General features: G+C 44.7%; 1 protein-coding gene across 7 annotated transcripts in view; it reads right to left on the reverse strand.

The window, feature by feature from the left end:
• ICA1 (islet cell autoantigen 1) overlaps positions 1-8097 on the reverse strand; it is a 66146-nt gene extending 58049 nt beyond the window's left edge. For 3 of the 7 annotated variants that reach the window (XM_077302536.1, XM_077302535.1, XM_077302532.1), the window contains exon 1: positions 7881-8096. The gene's annotated coding sequence lies outside the window, so the exon portion shown is untranslated. Of the gene's footprint in view, positions 1-7669; positions 7842-7880 lie in introns of those variants that run through there. The other 4 variants (XM_077302539.1, XM_077302538.1, XM_077302537.1 and 1 more) reach the window with 2 other exon arrangements.
• Between the last annotated feature and the right edge of the window lie 6677 nt (positions 8098-14774).

Raw genomic sequence — 14774 nt, forward strand, 5'->3', positions numbered from 1 at the left:
TTCCTCAGAATAGTACATAGAAAATGCGCAGCAATAGATTATGCAACACATTCTGAATGAAATGTTTATTACGGCTATCCCTGGTCTCAGAACTCATTCTCTGACAAGGTACAGAAAATTTCTTTTCCTCTTAAGCAACAGGTTTTAAAGTGAGAAGCATTTCTGCCATCTTTTTTCAAATAATCTTTTTCCGCCATTTTCTATTCTTGCATTCCAACATTCATAAAGTGATGCTGTGGTTAGATTGGCATGCTAGGATGAGGGAGACCTGGCTAGGAAGTTCCACTGAGTCATGAAGCTCACCGGGGATCAGTCACGTTTAGCTCACAAGATAGTTAGGAGCGCTGGTTCCAGGTTTTGAGAGGACCTAGATGTTCATATACCACCAGCCCCCTCCAGGCCACCCTTCCCTTTTACCTGTGTCTCCCACCAAACTGTGCATCCTTTCCCTACTCACAGGCTCTCCTGCAGCCTAGAGCCAGTTTGGTGTAGTGGTTAGGAGTGCGGACTTCTAGTCTGGCATGCCAGGTTCGATTCTGAGCTCCCCCACATGCAGCCAGCTGGGTGACCTTGGGCTCGCCACGGCACTGAAAAAACTGTTCTGACCAAGCAGTAATATCAGGGCTCTCTCAGCCTCACCCACCCCACAGGGTGTCTGTTGTGGGGAGAGGAATGGGAAGGTGACTGTAAGCCACTTTGAGCTTCCTTCGGGTAGGGAAAAGCGGCATATAAAAACCAACTCTTCTTCTTCTTCTATTCTAAAAGCCACCTGTACCACATTTTCCAACATGGTGTGTGCAGTTGGTGATAATCTAACTGTGTCCACAAGAAGTGCCTCCACTGTGTACCTCCCCTATCAGTGCTGGGAAGCTGGGAATATGGGTGGAGGAGCACTTGCAAACTGAATGGGTAGGGAAGGGCTGTGGGCAGGAGGTGTGTGTGTAGGGGGGGCAGTAGATCCTACCAGGTGTCCCAGACCCCAGAAATTGCCCTACCTCAGGGCTTGTTGATGCCAGGCCTAATCAGAAGCTATGGGCAACCAAACCAATATTTACAAATAAACCTACTTTACATTTAGGTGTCTGCTGTATTTGAAGAACAAAATAACTTCTGAAATGCTGAGCTTATAAAGATTCATTTCTACTGCTTGATTTCCCAGATTTATATTTTAAAAAATGGATATAAACTTTTACACTCACAGTATTTTTAACCCCCCCCTCCTTCCCATTAGCTTCTTCTGCACTTAGACATACACTGACCATGTCTTGTCTCATTGCTGAATCCTCCCAACTCAGTTAAGGTCATGCATGGGTTCTGAAGGTGTTCTCAGTACATGTTATAGCAGAATCAGCACTGATTTCTCTGCAGGAGTGGATGACGTTACTACAGTTATTACTAGACTAGCACTAAGCTGTGCAAAGGGAGTGTTTAGTTAACACACAGAAAGACACAGCCTTCAAATAAGAGGGCTGGCTATCAATTTGATATCCAAGAGCAAATAAAAGTGAAAAGAACAAGGTTATTCTGATATATCTGGAGTGCGTCACTGGAACACACACTTTTTACAAGAGTGTAGTTTTCTTTCTTTGGCCCTGGAACTCCCGTAATCAGCCTGAAGCCAATGGCTAATTTTGAGTCTTCAACCTTTATTCTCTGATGAGTTATGCCTGCCATAAACAAAGAGGGACACACAGACCAATTCTTTTATTACTATAGAAGAAAATTCGTAGCAACAGCCAGCCAAGTACATAATTTGTTTTGTTATGATATATGATTTAGATCAGGGTCATGGGAGGCACTTGGAATATTTGTCCAAGGGCCCATGGAGGCTCTCAGCAGATCTCCCCCGCCCCTTCCTTTCTCAGTATTACCCATGGTTGGGTAACAATGCAAAACATGTCTAACAAAAACTAAAAATAATTACCGCACTATGATTTATGGAGAAATAATATGTTTTATTGTTTTATTTATATGTAATAATGTGAAACCTTCATAGTACTATGAAAGAAACAAAAGTGAGAAGAGAAATTGCTTGAGGGAGGAGATGGAGGATTTAACCCATCCATAATGACAAAAATAATTTCTTGCGCACAATGAAATTAAAACAAAAACAAATTATTGAAAACATTGCTTCTTAAGAAATGTCTGAATGTCAGTTGAAGAGAAGGAAAATAACATTTTCTGTTTATGCTTTCTAAGTTTAAAAACCATTTGTTTGAGATGGGTTATAAAATAATATTTGATTTATTTATTTGATTTATTTCCCGCCTCTATCAGTGAACCATCTTGTAGCAGGCTACAAAGATAAAAGCATAAAAAATCCCACATAAAAGAAGTATTAAAAAGAGATATAAACCCCACACTAACATAGTGGCAAAAGTAAAAAGCCTATCTACTCCCTCTATTTCCAGCTCCCCCCCTCCCTGTGCCTCAGGGGAAAATCCAGGGCTGCTTGAGGTTCGGTGGTGTTCAGCATGGAGGGGCCCCTCAATCTTCCATACCCTGGCCTCCACCAAAGACCTGGTGGAAGAGCTCTGTCTTACAGGCCTGGCAGAACAGCAGAAGATCCTGCAAGGCTCTCAACTCTCCTGGGAGCTCATTCCACCAGGTCAAGACCGGGACTGAAAATGCCCTGGCTTAGGTCAAGGTCAGGTGAACCTCTTGTGGGCCAGAGCGCAAGGCCTTGCAGGGAGCATAAAGTGATAGATGGTGCCTCAGATATGTGGATATATAAAGGGCCTTAAAGGTTAAAACTGTGAAGGGCCTTAAAGGTTAAAACCAGAACCTTGGACTTGATCCAGACTGCAAATGGCAACAAACGCAACTGCCTCAGCGCAGGCTGGATGTGGGCCCTCCAAGGTGTTCCAGTGAAGGCCCTAGCAGCTGCATTTTGTACCAGCTGCAATTTCCAGGTCAAAGACAAGGGAAGGACTGCATAGAGCAAATTACAGAAGTCAATCCTGGAGGTGATGGTCGCATGGGTTACTGTGGCCAGGTGTTGGAGACAGGTAGGGTGCTAGTAGCCTCTGCTGGCATGGATAGAAAAACGCCTGGTGGGCTACTTTTGTGACCTGCACCTCCACAGAAAGGGAGGCATCAAGGATCACCCACAAGTACCTGGCTCAGAGCGCAATGTTGAGTTGTGACCTGGCCAGGTCGGGCAAACACACTTCCTGGCTCACCCCCTTCCTTTCCAGCCACAGGACCTCTTTCTTGGAGGCACTGAATTTCAGGCAACTCTGCTCAAGCCACCCAGCTATGGGTTCCAAACATCTGGCAAATGTTTCCTGGGAGTCTGGGCAGCCGTCCATGAGGAGATAGACGGTGTTTTATCAACCATCTATGAACGACTGGATTATGTAATATGGTTAGCACCTGTTTGTTTTCCTGAGAGTCTGTTTTCTATGGTAGCCAATTATAAAAGTTTGCATCTGCTGTGAATATTCAGTTTCCATGTACTACCACTGTAATAACAGAATAAACAAGAAATGAACATATGAAGCTAACAACACAGAGCGGTTTCTCAGTGGAACAGGCTTCCTGGGGAGGTGGTGGGTTCTCCATCTTTGGACATTTTTAAACAGAGGCTGGATAGGCATGTGACAGAGAGGCTGATTTTGCAAAGATTCAAGGGGGTGGCAGATTGCAGTGGATGAGTGATAGGGTTGTGAATGTTCTGCATAGTGCAGGGGGTTGGACTAGATGATCCAGGAGGTCCCTTCCAACTTTATGATTCTATGATTCTGTGAAAAGATCTGAGAGTGTTTTGGTTCCTTCATGTTCAGGCAACAGTCCATTAATTTCTCAATCACTAATGCAGATGGAAACCTTAAATTGGATATTTTGGAATATGTCTCTTTATAGTCATCCCTTAGCTTTTCAGAAAATAAGACTGCAGCTGTTGTCTTGAATGTAACCCAGGAAACCCATAGTTTCTTTTTCAGGTCTGTTTAGTTAATCAATGCAAGAGATTTACTGCTAAATCTGAATAGGCCTCGGAGTCTAACAGCCAGTTCTATGTATGTTTACATAGAAACAGGTTCCCCTAAGTCAAATGGGGCTTACTGAATTAGGTATAAGAAATCCAGTACATGCACCAAGTAGGACATTTCTCCAAAATTCACAAAACATGGACCATAATGGTGATGTTAACCCTGCTCAAGTGGAAAAGATAAAACCTGGGTTTTGCAGACAACATTACTCTGGTTTATGGAGCCAGGGAGATGAGCAACTAGTAAACAAATATGAAAACAGAATCCCTTAATTGTATCTTGAGTAAATTCTGGCTTATCACTAGAACAAAATTTGTTTGCTTGCTTTGAGCTAGGAAACCACCCTCCAAGGTAACTTGAAAACTCTTATAGAGTATCCAATATTTTATATCACAACAATAAGACAAATAATATTACAGCAGGGGTAGTCAACCTGTGGTCCTCCAGATGTTCATGGACTACAATTCCCATGAGCTCCTGCCAGCAAATGGACATCTGGAGGACCACAGGTTGACTATCCCTGTATTAGAAGAACTGCTCTGTTGTACAAAATTCTCAAGAAACAGTGTATTTGCTAAGACCGTTTATGCACTGGGAACTTCACTGCCCCAGCTTCCATGCAAGAACACAAATTGGGGGCGGATGAGGTTCACCGGGCCAAATGCTCCCCCATGTGGGTGCAGGAAGAGGTGGGGCAACCTGCCATGACTAAAACTCCAGCCTGCAGCCCAGCATGAAACCTCCAGTGCATAAACGGTCTAAGTCACACAATTTCAAGTAGCGCAGGATTTGTTTCTGATGTTGTTTGTTAGCAGGGGTAGTCAAACTGCGGCCCTCCAGATGTCCATGGACTACAATTCCCACGAGCCCCTGCCAGCGAATGCTGGCAGGGGCTCGTGGGAATTGTAGTCCATGGACATCTGGAGGGCCGCAGTTTGACTACCCCTGTTTGTTAGTGTTGTAGTCTGTTGAACCTCATCTGTTCCACTATATATTTCTGGTAAGGGCTTGGAGGGGAAGTGTGTCTCTTGGCTTAAATCTATTTCACTGGGTGGTCCCCCCCCCCCGACTTCGAAAGCTCAAGTATTGCGAGAATTTGTCCGTGCCAAGAAAACTTTTATACATTTTTATTAGTTGCCCATTTAGTCATTGTTTCTAAATTGAATAGCCCCAAACCCTTAAGTTTTTCTTTATAGGTAAGAGGGGGTTCCAATTCTTTTTCTATATCTGTTCTTATGATAAACTTTTAAAGATTAATCAGAATTTTCAGGGGGGAGGGGAAGGTACACAGTATTGCAAATACAGCTGCCACGTAGATTTATACAAAATCAAAGAAGTGAGACTGGCTTCAACCAGCTAAAAGCCAACACAAATAATTCCCAAATGGGCTTCTGTGTCAGTCAGTCTCAGTCAGCCTTACAGGGTTGTTGCTGTGAGGCTGTACTGGAGGAGGGGTGAATACTGCTAAGTCAGTCAGGGTCACCATGGGGAGAAAATAAACAATGCTGAAGTACTGAGGCAGTTGCTCCTCCCAACTCCCTGAACAGCCTATGGGGCTCCCATCCTATTTTCACTTCCATCCAAGGGGTGAAAACAGGATGGGAGATTAACTGCAAGCTCCATCTCCTCCCTCACATGGTCAAGTGACCAAGCACCTTTTAAGGTGAACACCCACAATGCATGTCAGACTGCAAGTCTGGTTGCACACCTGTGACCTGACACATGTTGGGTGTATTGTGTAATGATGCCCTTAGGCTAAGGATTATACCTGTTCTCATTATAGGACACAGAATCAGGCCTCTGTCACATAGAGGTAAAAAAAATGAAAACTGCATTTGAGAAAGACGGTAGCTCATTAACAATTAAACCGCCCAAAAGCCCTGAAGCTACTGAAATTACAAGTAGTGAACTATAAAATATTTATTTGAAGGTAGATATAAGAGATAAAAATCCAATTACACACTCGTTAAGAAAATTAGCCCCATCCATATTTGTAAGAAACAAATTGACATAAAAGCTGTAAATTTAGAATATCTCTCTATATTTACAAACTGTTATGTCAGCCAGAATGCCACACTTTGTAACCACTGATTCTCAGGAATCAGCGTCCACAGTGTTCCACAAAATGCTTCAGTGGACATATCTCCACTAAACCTAGCACAAATTCAGCGGAATGACATATATCAACCTGTAGAAGAAAGGTATGTCATGTTTTTTCTAACAAGTGGGAGGCAGAAATTCAAGAATAAGCAATGATGTCGCACCTGTTGCATTTTGGCTTGCCACATTACTGTTAAAGGCAAAAGAGCCCTGTGCAGAAAAAACCTGGCAAACTTGGTGGGGACTAGTCTTGCTTAATGTTAGGAACGGAAATACTGCTAAATATTAGGGACAAAGCCTCTACTTAACAGAGGACTGATTTAAATGAAGCCTTTTACTTATTAACTTGTATTCCTCCCTCCCTTCGATGAAATCAGGCTAGCATATGTATATAAATAAAGCTACAGAACCCCACAGAGTTCAGCAATTAATACTGATGAATTGTTTTTCTCAAACCCATAATATTTTTCCTGTTCCTCCCTGCCTATCTCCCTCTACCCCTGCTGCCTGGTCCAAACTCTAGTGAGACCGGCCGCATGGTGTAGCAGCTGGGCTTCAAAACCTTAAGCTCAAGTTCAAACCCCTGTTCACCTGGAAGTTCACTGGGCAATTCTGGGCAAGTTGCTACCTCACGGGATCCTTTGAGGAAGAGGTGGGGAACACAAAGGATTACAAGGACGCTTCTTCGGAATGAAGCATGAGGCCTGAGGCCTGCATAAGAGGCACTTAGCTTCCTGATCCTCCTGGAACAGGAACTCACTGCCATTATGTTTCTTCCTCTATTTTCTATGTAGGGAGCTGCACACATGGCTCTTCCTGCTTCTGTTTTATCCTCACCACCACACTGTGGGCGGAAAACAGATGACTGGGTGCCGGCCACCCTGCAGACTTCATAGCCCAGAAGGGATTTGAGTTCAAGACTCCCGGACTTAGCCTGCCATTCTAACCACGACCCTGCGCCTTGCCCCCTCGCTGCTTTAATGCACTTTGTGGGCCGCCGGGCTTGTGCTTTCAGCAACCCCATGGGCGACGCCGGACGAAACACACGACCAGGTCTGCGCAACCAAGACGGAACCACACGACGGCCAGAGGACACGACGCGTCAGCCTTTCTGCGGGTGTGAATCCGAAATCTAATGACCCCCAATGCAGCAAAGCTTCCCCGGCCCTTCAGGACTGAACAGCACCCAGCCGGCCGCTCCCGGGCGCCGCGAGGCAGAAACGGGACCCGAGCCGCTCGCCACCCGCCGCCTGCCTGCCTGCCTGCCTGCCTAAGCATGAGGTGGCGCCGAGCAGCAAGGAGGCCAGTTAATGATTAGCGGGGAGCCGCGACGAGGCGCCCAGCAGGAGCAGCGGGCGAAAGGAGGAAGGAAACGGGCAGCCGCGCACCTGCCGCCGCCGCCGCCTCTGGCCAAAGGGATAAGCAGGCGAAGAGATGCCATTTTGGAACCACCGCCTGTCCCCCGGCGGGCGGGCGGGCGGTCCGGGCTCAGGGCCCCCCAAGCGCGCCGCGTCCCCCTTCCCCCCCCTCTTCCTCCTCCTCCTCCTCCTCCTCGTCCCCTGCCCGCGCTGACCCACCTGCCGCGGCTCCCCTGGGCCGCTCTGGGCGGAGGCCGGTGGGGCTGGCGGCGCTGCCGAGCCCTGCCGCCGCGGTGGTCCCTGCCCGGCATGCGCAGCCCCGCCCTGCCGCGGGAAGAACCGGCTCTCCCAGTCAGCGAGGCCGCGGCCCGGCGGCTGTCGGGGGCCGGCCGGGCCGCCTCCGCCTCCCCCCGCGCCGCGCCGCGCTCACCTCGTCCGGGGCTGGAAGCAGCAGCAGCAGCAGCAAGGGCGGCGGCGGCGGCGCCTGTCCTCCGCTCCCCCTTGGCGAGGGCTCGGGCTGCGGCCGGCCCCAGCGCCCCTCCAATTTGGGTTTCCCTCCGCTTGCCCGTCCCCCCAGCGGCCTCAGGTGTTCCAGCGCCGCGAGCGTCACAATGCCTCCGCCGGGGAGGAGAATGGCCCGGAGCGGGGCGGAGCCTCGGCCGCCGCCATCCTTTCCCTCCTCCTGCCCTCCGCGCTCCCGCACTTGGCCTTCCTGCCATTGTCTCGCCGGAGGCGACTCCGCAAGAGGCGTGAGAGGCCGAAATGAGTGGCCGCTCCCCCGACGCTAACTGATGCTTCTAGGGCATTTTTTGGCCTCCCTTTTTCTTCCCAGGAGTGTCGCTGCTTCTTTCCCTCCCCCCTTTGAGCCCGCTAACAACCCTGCGAGGTAGGCTAGGCTGGCTTGCCGAGGGTGACCCAGGGAGCGTCCCGGCAAAGCAGGAGATTGAATTTATGTTCCCCAGTCAGGCCCACTAACCGGTATACCCCTCTGGTTTCTAGGAGGCACCCACCTGCCCCTGCAAGGCTCTTGTGCAAACAGCAGCACGACAGGCAGATATCCAACAGGTGCTTTTTAAAAAGCACAGTTCTGTGCGTGCCTCATAGCTGGGCCATAGCTGCATTTTAATGTCTGTAATCTCTGGATTTTCTGCTGGGGGAAACTGCTGTTGAATTTCTCTGTTGTGCATAAGAGCACTACTTGGGATAAGGTGATAATACCATTTCCTATGCAGAAAGAATTACTGTGTAAGTCACATGCATGTAGAATGTAGCTTTTTTCAGTTCTACTGCCCTAGCCAGGTGATTTGTCTCTAGAGAACTGTATCATCTGGTTGGTCTGAAAAACCTAAAATACTTCCCAGTGTAGTGGACATGGTTTAATTTTTTTTCCTGAGGGGTAGTATAAAATTCAAACAAACAGTACCAAAACATATATGTGTAAGCATCAGATGTGTTCGTATTTTTAGTTTTCACTTCAGGTGCCTAAAGCTTAAAAAAGAGTTGTGTGTGTGTGTTGATAAGGGTTTTTTTTTGTGCTTTTAAAAAAATGAGGTGATAACAGTTAATGATATGCTTCACGTTCTCTGTGATTCCTGGTCTATAGTGGGGGTCTGCAGTTTATGGCTCTAGATCCCAGCATTGCTCAATATGGTACCAAATACATCTCTTAAAAAGAAAAAAAATACATTTAAGGAGGGACAGGTGGGGTGCTAGATTGTGTTGGTCTGGATTGTAATGATAAAATGACCAATAGCTGGTACATGAAGGTAACTCTGCAAGCAAAAAATTGTATGTATTGAAAGGCCTTTACAGAACGGAAAGTGATAGAGGTGAAGAATTGTCAGTAATCCAAGTGCAAAGTGTGCACAGGGTTTATGTTGGTGCTTTAAAATAATTGCACAGGGATTTCCTAAAGATATCTATTACTTATTATGAAGTCTCATACCTGTTGTTGTTAGCTGCGAAGTCATATCTGACCCATCGCGACCCCATGGACAATGATCCTCCAGGCCTTCCTGTCCTCTACCATTCTCCGGAGTCCATTTAAGCTCGCACCGACTGCTTCAGTGACTCCATCCAGCCACCTCATTCTCTGTCATCCCCTTCTTCTTTTGCCCTCAATCGCTCCCGGCATTAGGCTCTTCTCCAGGCTCTTACATACCATTTGCTAACAATGGTCTCACTACGGCCACTGTCTAGGCTTCAGAAACTTTAGAAGCATGAAAGAAGAAGACACATCTTTAGTCACAGTGACATTTTGAAGATACTGAACAATTAATAATTTTTTAAAATAATTTTAAATTAATTAAAATAATCATTTTATTTAAAAACATTGACATGCTGCTTTTCCACACAACTCAGGATACCCAAAGTTGCAATCATTTATACCCTACTTCTCTCCCTAATGGAGACCCAAGTGACTTACATTGTTCTTTTCTCCAATTTATCCTCACAATAAGCAGATCAAGTTAAAACAAAGCTTGAATTTAGTGACACCTTTAAGACCAACACAGTTTTATTCAAACTTTAAGCTTTGGAAATTAGAGTTACTAGACCAATACATTTACATACAGCGTCATGAAAATTTTTAATAGATTCCAGAATCACACAGGGATAACAAGCTTAGTTTATGAAGTTACCATTTATTTAGGTTCAAACCTGATGTAGGTTCAAACCAGCTTGGTGTAGTGGTTAGGAGTGCAGACTTCTAATCTGGTGAGCTGGGTTTGAATCTGCGCTCCCCCACATGCAGCCAGCTGGGTGACCTTGGGCTCGCCACGGCACTGATAAAACTGTTCTGACCCAGCAGTGATATCAAGGCTCTCTCAGGCTGACCCACCTCACAGGGGAGAGGAAAGGGAAGGCAACTGTAAGCCACTTTGAGACTCCTTCGGGGAGAGCACTGCTAATTCAGGAGCTGTCCTACAACATTCTGATACAGGAGGTCACATTTATTCTGTAAGGTGCTGCCAGTCTCTCTTTTGACCTCAGTATTCTAGAATTCCTACTGATAACGTCAGCATACTTGGCTCATTTACTTCAGTTAGGCTGAACTAAAATATGTATTGGGGCACAGTCCAGATAAAGTTCTAGTGCAGTCCTAAATAAAATTACACCCTTCTAAGCCTATTGACTTCAATGTGTTTAGGAGGTGTGTAACTTTCTTTAGGATTGTGCTATTCCGTATCTGGACCACTCACTGAAATAAATGGAATGTGAATACTTCACAGTGCAAAAGCCCATCAAGTTTATTGGGCACATGAACGTTCAGTAAATTAAAGCTAGCATTCTTGAGGCTTCCCTTTGCTCCCACCCAGATATTTCATCTATCATCTGTATAATTGAGATGAATTGCATCTTTCAACTTTGCTCGGGTGATTTGTGAGAAGTGTTTTCTCTTGAAATGATTTGCAATATTGCTCTTGAAGTAATTTTGAATATTCACTGCCAAGGCTTCTAAGTAAAGTGACCTAATTCCAAGGGGAACACACAAAAGAAAAACACAATCGTTACTTCCACGTGTGTTTTGCTCCTGTTTGGCATCTAAACTGAAAAGGTGGGGTGTGGTTTTTTCTTTCTGAGTTGCCATATTATACTGTCCCTAATTGTCCACTTACTGCCCCCAGTTTTGATATAATATCACACAACTAGGGGACAGAGGATCAAGAACAAATTTAATAGCTAATCATGGCAACCAGTTTTTATTTCCTCCTCAAGTCAGACTACTGGATGTGGGTGGTGATTTTCAAAGATGTCAAAAAGTAGGTAACAGATCCCATCCAGACTGTCTGACACAGGGTGTTCTTGTGGATGTTGGCATACGGAAGAAGTAATGTTTGACCTAGCATAGTTGACTGATTCCGGTTGGCCAACAATATGAACAATGTGACCTATTCTTTACCCATCAGTCTCACATAAATCACCACAGACAAAATGACAATGGGTATACACTGAGGGCCATTCCGCACCGGGATCCATGTAGCAAATTGTTTACTGAACAAAAAATCGCCATTTTAAATAGTGGAATTCGTCATTATGCATACCTGCCTTTGTAGTGGAATCCAGTTGCGTTTCTATCGTTTCCCACAGGGTTCCGGTCTCGGCAAAAATCGCTAGAAAGGAAGCGCTATTGCTGAGCTGTGTCCCGACCCTGGCCGTCAACCAGCCAATGGGTGGCCGTTATCATGCTCCCAAACAGCCCCTTTCCCTTTAAGGAAGGATTAAAAAAAAACACACACACGTTGCAACGAATATGCGTTGATTCGTTGCAACGGAAAGACCCATCCAGCTAGCAGGTGATGTTTGAGCTGCCGTTTCATCGTTGCCACGCTCACCCCGAGTGACAAAAAAAAATCCCCCCCCCCTCACGGGCGCGATTTTCGGCCGAAAACAGTGTGAAAAATAAAGGGAAAATAAACCAGTAAATGGGCCTCTGCGATGTTTGTGCTTAGTGACTTTAAACAGAGGGACTGCAGCCGGGGAAGCCTCACTGGGTAAACGAAGGCTTGCCGGTGCGTTGATCTCCGCTCGCTTGGAGAAAAAAAAATGGTGATCGCTTTGCCGGAAGATCAGAGGAGAGAGCCAGGGGGAGGGACTTTGCAGAAACCGCAACAATGGTAACGCACAGAACTTGCCCGCTAGTGTTGCAGATTGGTTGCAGGAGTGTAGCGCTTTCCGGAAGGTGAATCCACTTTTTGGGATTTCCCTGAAAGCGCTACAATGAAGCGCTTTTTGCGGATCGGTTTCAGGAGTGTTGCAGATTGTCAACGACGTTGTGCATAACGGCAAAACTGTAGCGATTTCAATTAGTAACCATTGTGCTATTTTGGACGAATGCGGAACGGCCTCCAATTGGGTAATGTTTCCTGCAGGGATGCTGGTATGAAGGATCTGGAGAATCTGCAGCTGGCTATAGAAGACAGTGTTGAATCAATTCCACAGCGGAACTATCTGACCTCTGTCAAATACGTTCACAGCCTTATAATGCACATGTATTCTAATGCATTGCTTTTCAGGCTTGATGAAATCACGCACCTTTTAAAAACTTCACACATGCATGTCCCTTCCCTTTGAGTATAATTATTTGGCTGCCACTAGCGCTTCATCAAATCCAACAGCAATTTGCTTAGTTTTTTTGTTATTTTAGATTGAAATTATTCAGCAAACTAATCATGTGTTCTGGTCATGCAGTTCCCAATAATCAGCAAACACTTCAGTGAGAGGGATTACTAATATGAAAGATTTTCTGTGTACATTCAAAGCAGCTGGCTTTGTATGTAGCAAGCCTAAGCAGGTCAATTCGGAAGTAAATCCAGTGTTGTGCAGTGTCTTTAGGATTGCTGCCATAGCGACTACATAGTTTCACAGCAATCCCCAAAAGCTCCACTCAGCGTGAGCTAACATTAAAAACAAGTCTACAAAAATAGCCTGGTTCACTTTAACACTGACCATGCCCATTGGTATATTGGTATAACAAGAGAAATGACAAAATATAAATTCCATCATATGTAGTGGATACGTCAAAAAACAAGGAACTATTGGGTTATGATTCATGACATGATGCCAAAGATATTGAAAGTTAAATTGGTCTTGGATCCAACACACATGTTGTAAAATTTAAAATGTAGAAATTACTTGTAAAATATATGCTTATACATCAAGATGGAAAAACGATTCATCAACAGATATTATAGACTGGTTAAATAAATTGATGGAATACAGAGCAATGGCTATTTGATACACAACAACAGAATTTAGAAAAAAAATGGAGACCATTATTAGATTACATAAAACAATAGAACCAAAGCTGGAAAAAAAAACGGGGGGGGGGGTGACTTGGACTTTTGGATTAACTATGGGGTCAACATAATATCCGGTCAGTAACTTCTAAATGATGTAAAAGAACAGGATATGTACTCTTACATCTATGCTCTATGAAGTTTTTGGTTTTTTAAAAAATGGTAATTATAGTATTTTCTTTTCCCCCTGTATTTTCTAAATTAATAAAATATAGCTAAAATGCATATATCAGAAATTTCACTGCAGTGGATGGAGTTTATGCTAGCCTTATGGACCAACTTTTAGGATTATCTGCCTGTCCCCATGGGGAACAACTGAGAAATGGCTACTTCTCTGCTTTGCAAGGGGCAGGTCATAGAACATTTTACAGGTCTGGTTTCTGAATGGATTTCTGTCTCAAGGTGGACATAATCTCAAATCAATAAGATTGTGCAAATCAGATCCAAGAAACAAATGGAAGTTTAATAGGACTGCATATTTTCACTACCAGAGCGTGCTTATTTTTTTAGCATAGTTTAGTTCTGGCGCATAACACCAATAGAAAAATGAGAAATAAGTATTAATGATAGTTTTTCCTTCTAACAATGAGAATTATCTCGTATTTATTAAATTATGGTGTTTTACCTTCCCTTGATTATGTAGAAAGGGCCCATGCTGCAAGTTGAAAGGTGGCTGATTAAAAGGTGCATGACCCAATTAAAATGTAGATGAATCCCTTAAAATTTTTCTCTATAGAATTCCTTATCACCATCGTTGGTTTTGACTATTTTGCCAGTTTGTGGAAATGTTACTTCCACCTTCCCATTCAGTTATTTGTGGGTTGCTGAGTGCATCTGTTTGGGAGTCTATTTGCTGACAGCCATTACCCCCTGCCCAGCTGAAGAACACTTGTTTAAAGAAGAAAAAGGGTATTTTTCAGCTCAGACCTACCAATTGGTATGGAAAACAGTCTTTTCAACTCCATTTCTGAGTACGAGCATTGCTTGTTATCTTGTGCATCTTTGCTGAATTGAGAAAAAGCAACTACTATTTTATCGGTATCCTCCCAAACTGTTATTTCCACTCCCAGTCCCAAAATGGCTCAATCTGGGCACAGCATTAAGAACAATTTCTTGCTTTTAAAGTGCAGGGATCACTTGGCACAGAAGATACCTACACTGTAATATGGATTGTTTCCTGCATCATGTCAAATGTTTATTATTTTCTCCTCTGATGACTTATAACCGTTTAGCTTTTCTGGTTCTCTGGACTAAATAGAGGCAATTGACCTAGTCTATGATGCTGACAGTTCAATCCTATATAGAGTCACAGTATTGTAGCTCTCATGGATTTAGAAGGGTAAAGGCTGCTTAGGATGGCACTGCAAGAAGCTTTTGATTCAGCTCCACAATTGAATGTACACCTCCCAGCGCCAAGTTTTACAGGGAGTTACTCACAGAGGTGAACACATGGCAAGGTGCAGAAGATAAACTTGCAAGTCACAGAGGCATAATCACGGTGGCGTTTTTTCACAGATTCAAGTTAT

Source organism: Paroedura picta, chromosome 11, assembly GCF_049243985.1.
Source record: "Paroedura picta isolate Pp20150507F chromosome 11, Ppicta_v3.0, whole genome shotgun sequence".
Taxonomy (NCBI): domain Eukaryota; kingdom Metazoa; phylum Chordata; class Lepidosauria; order Squamata; family Gekkonidae; genus Paroedura; species Paroedura picta.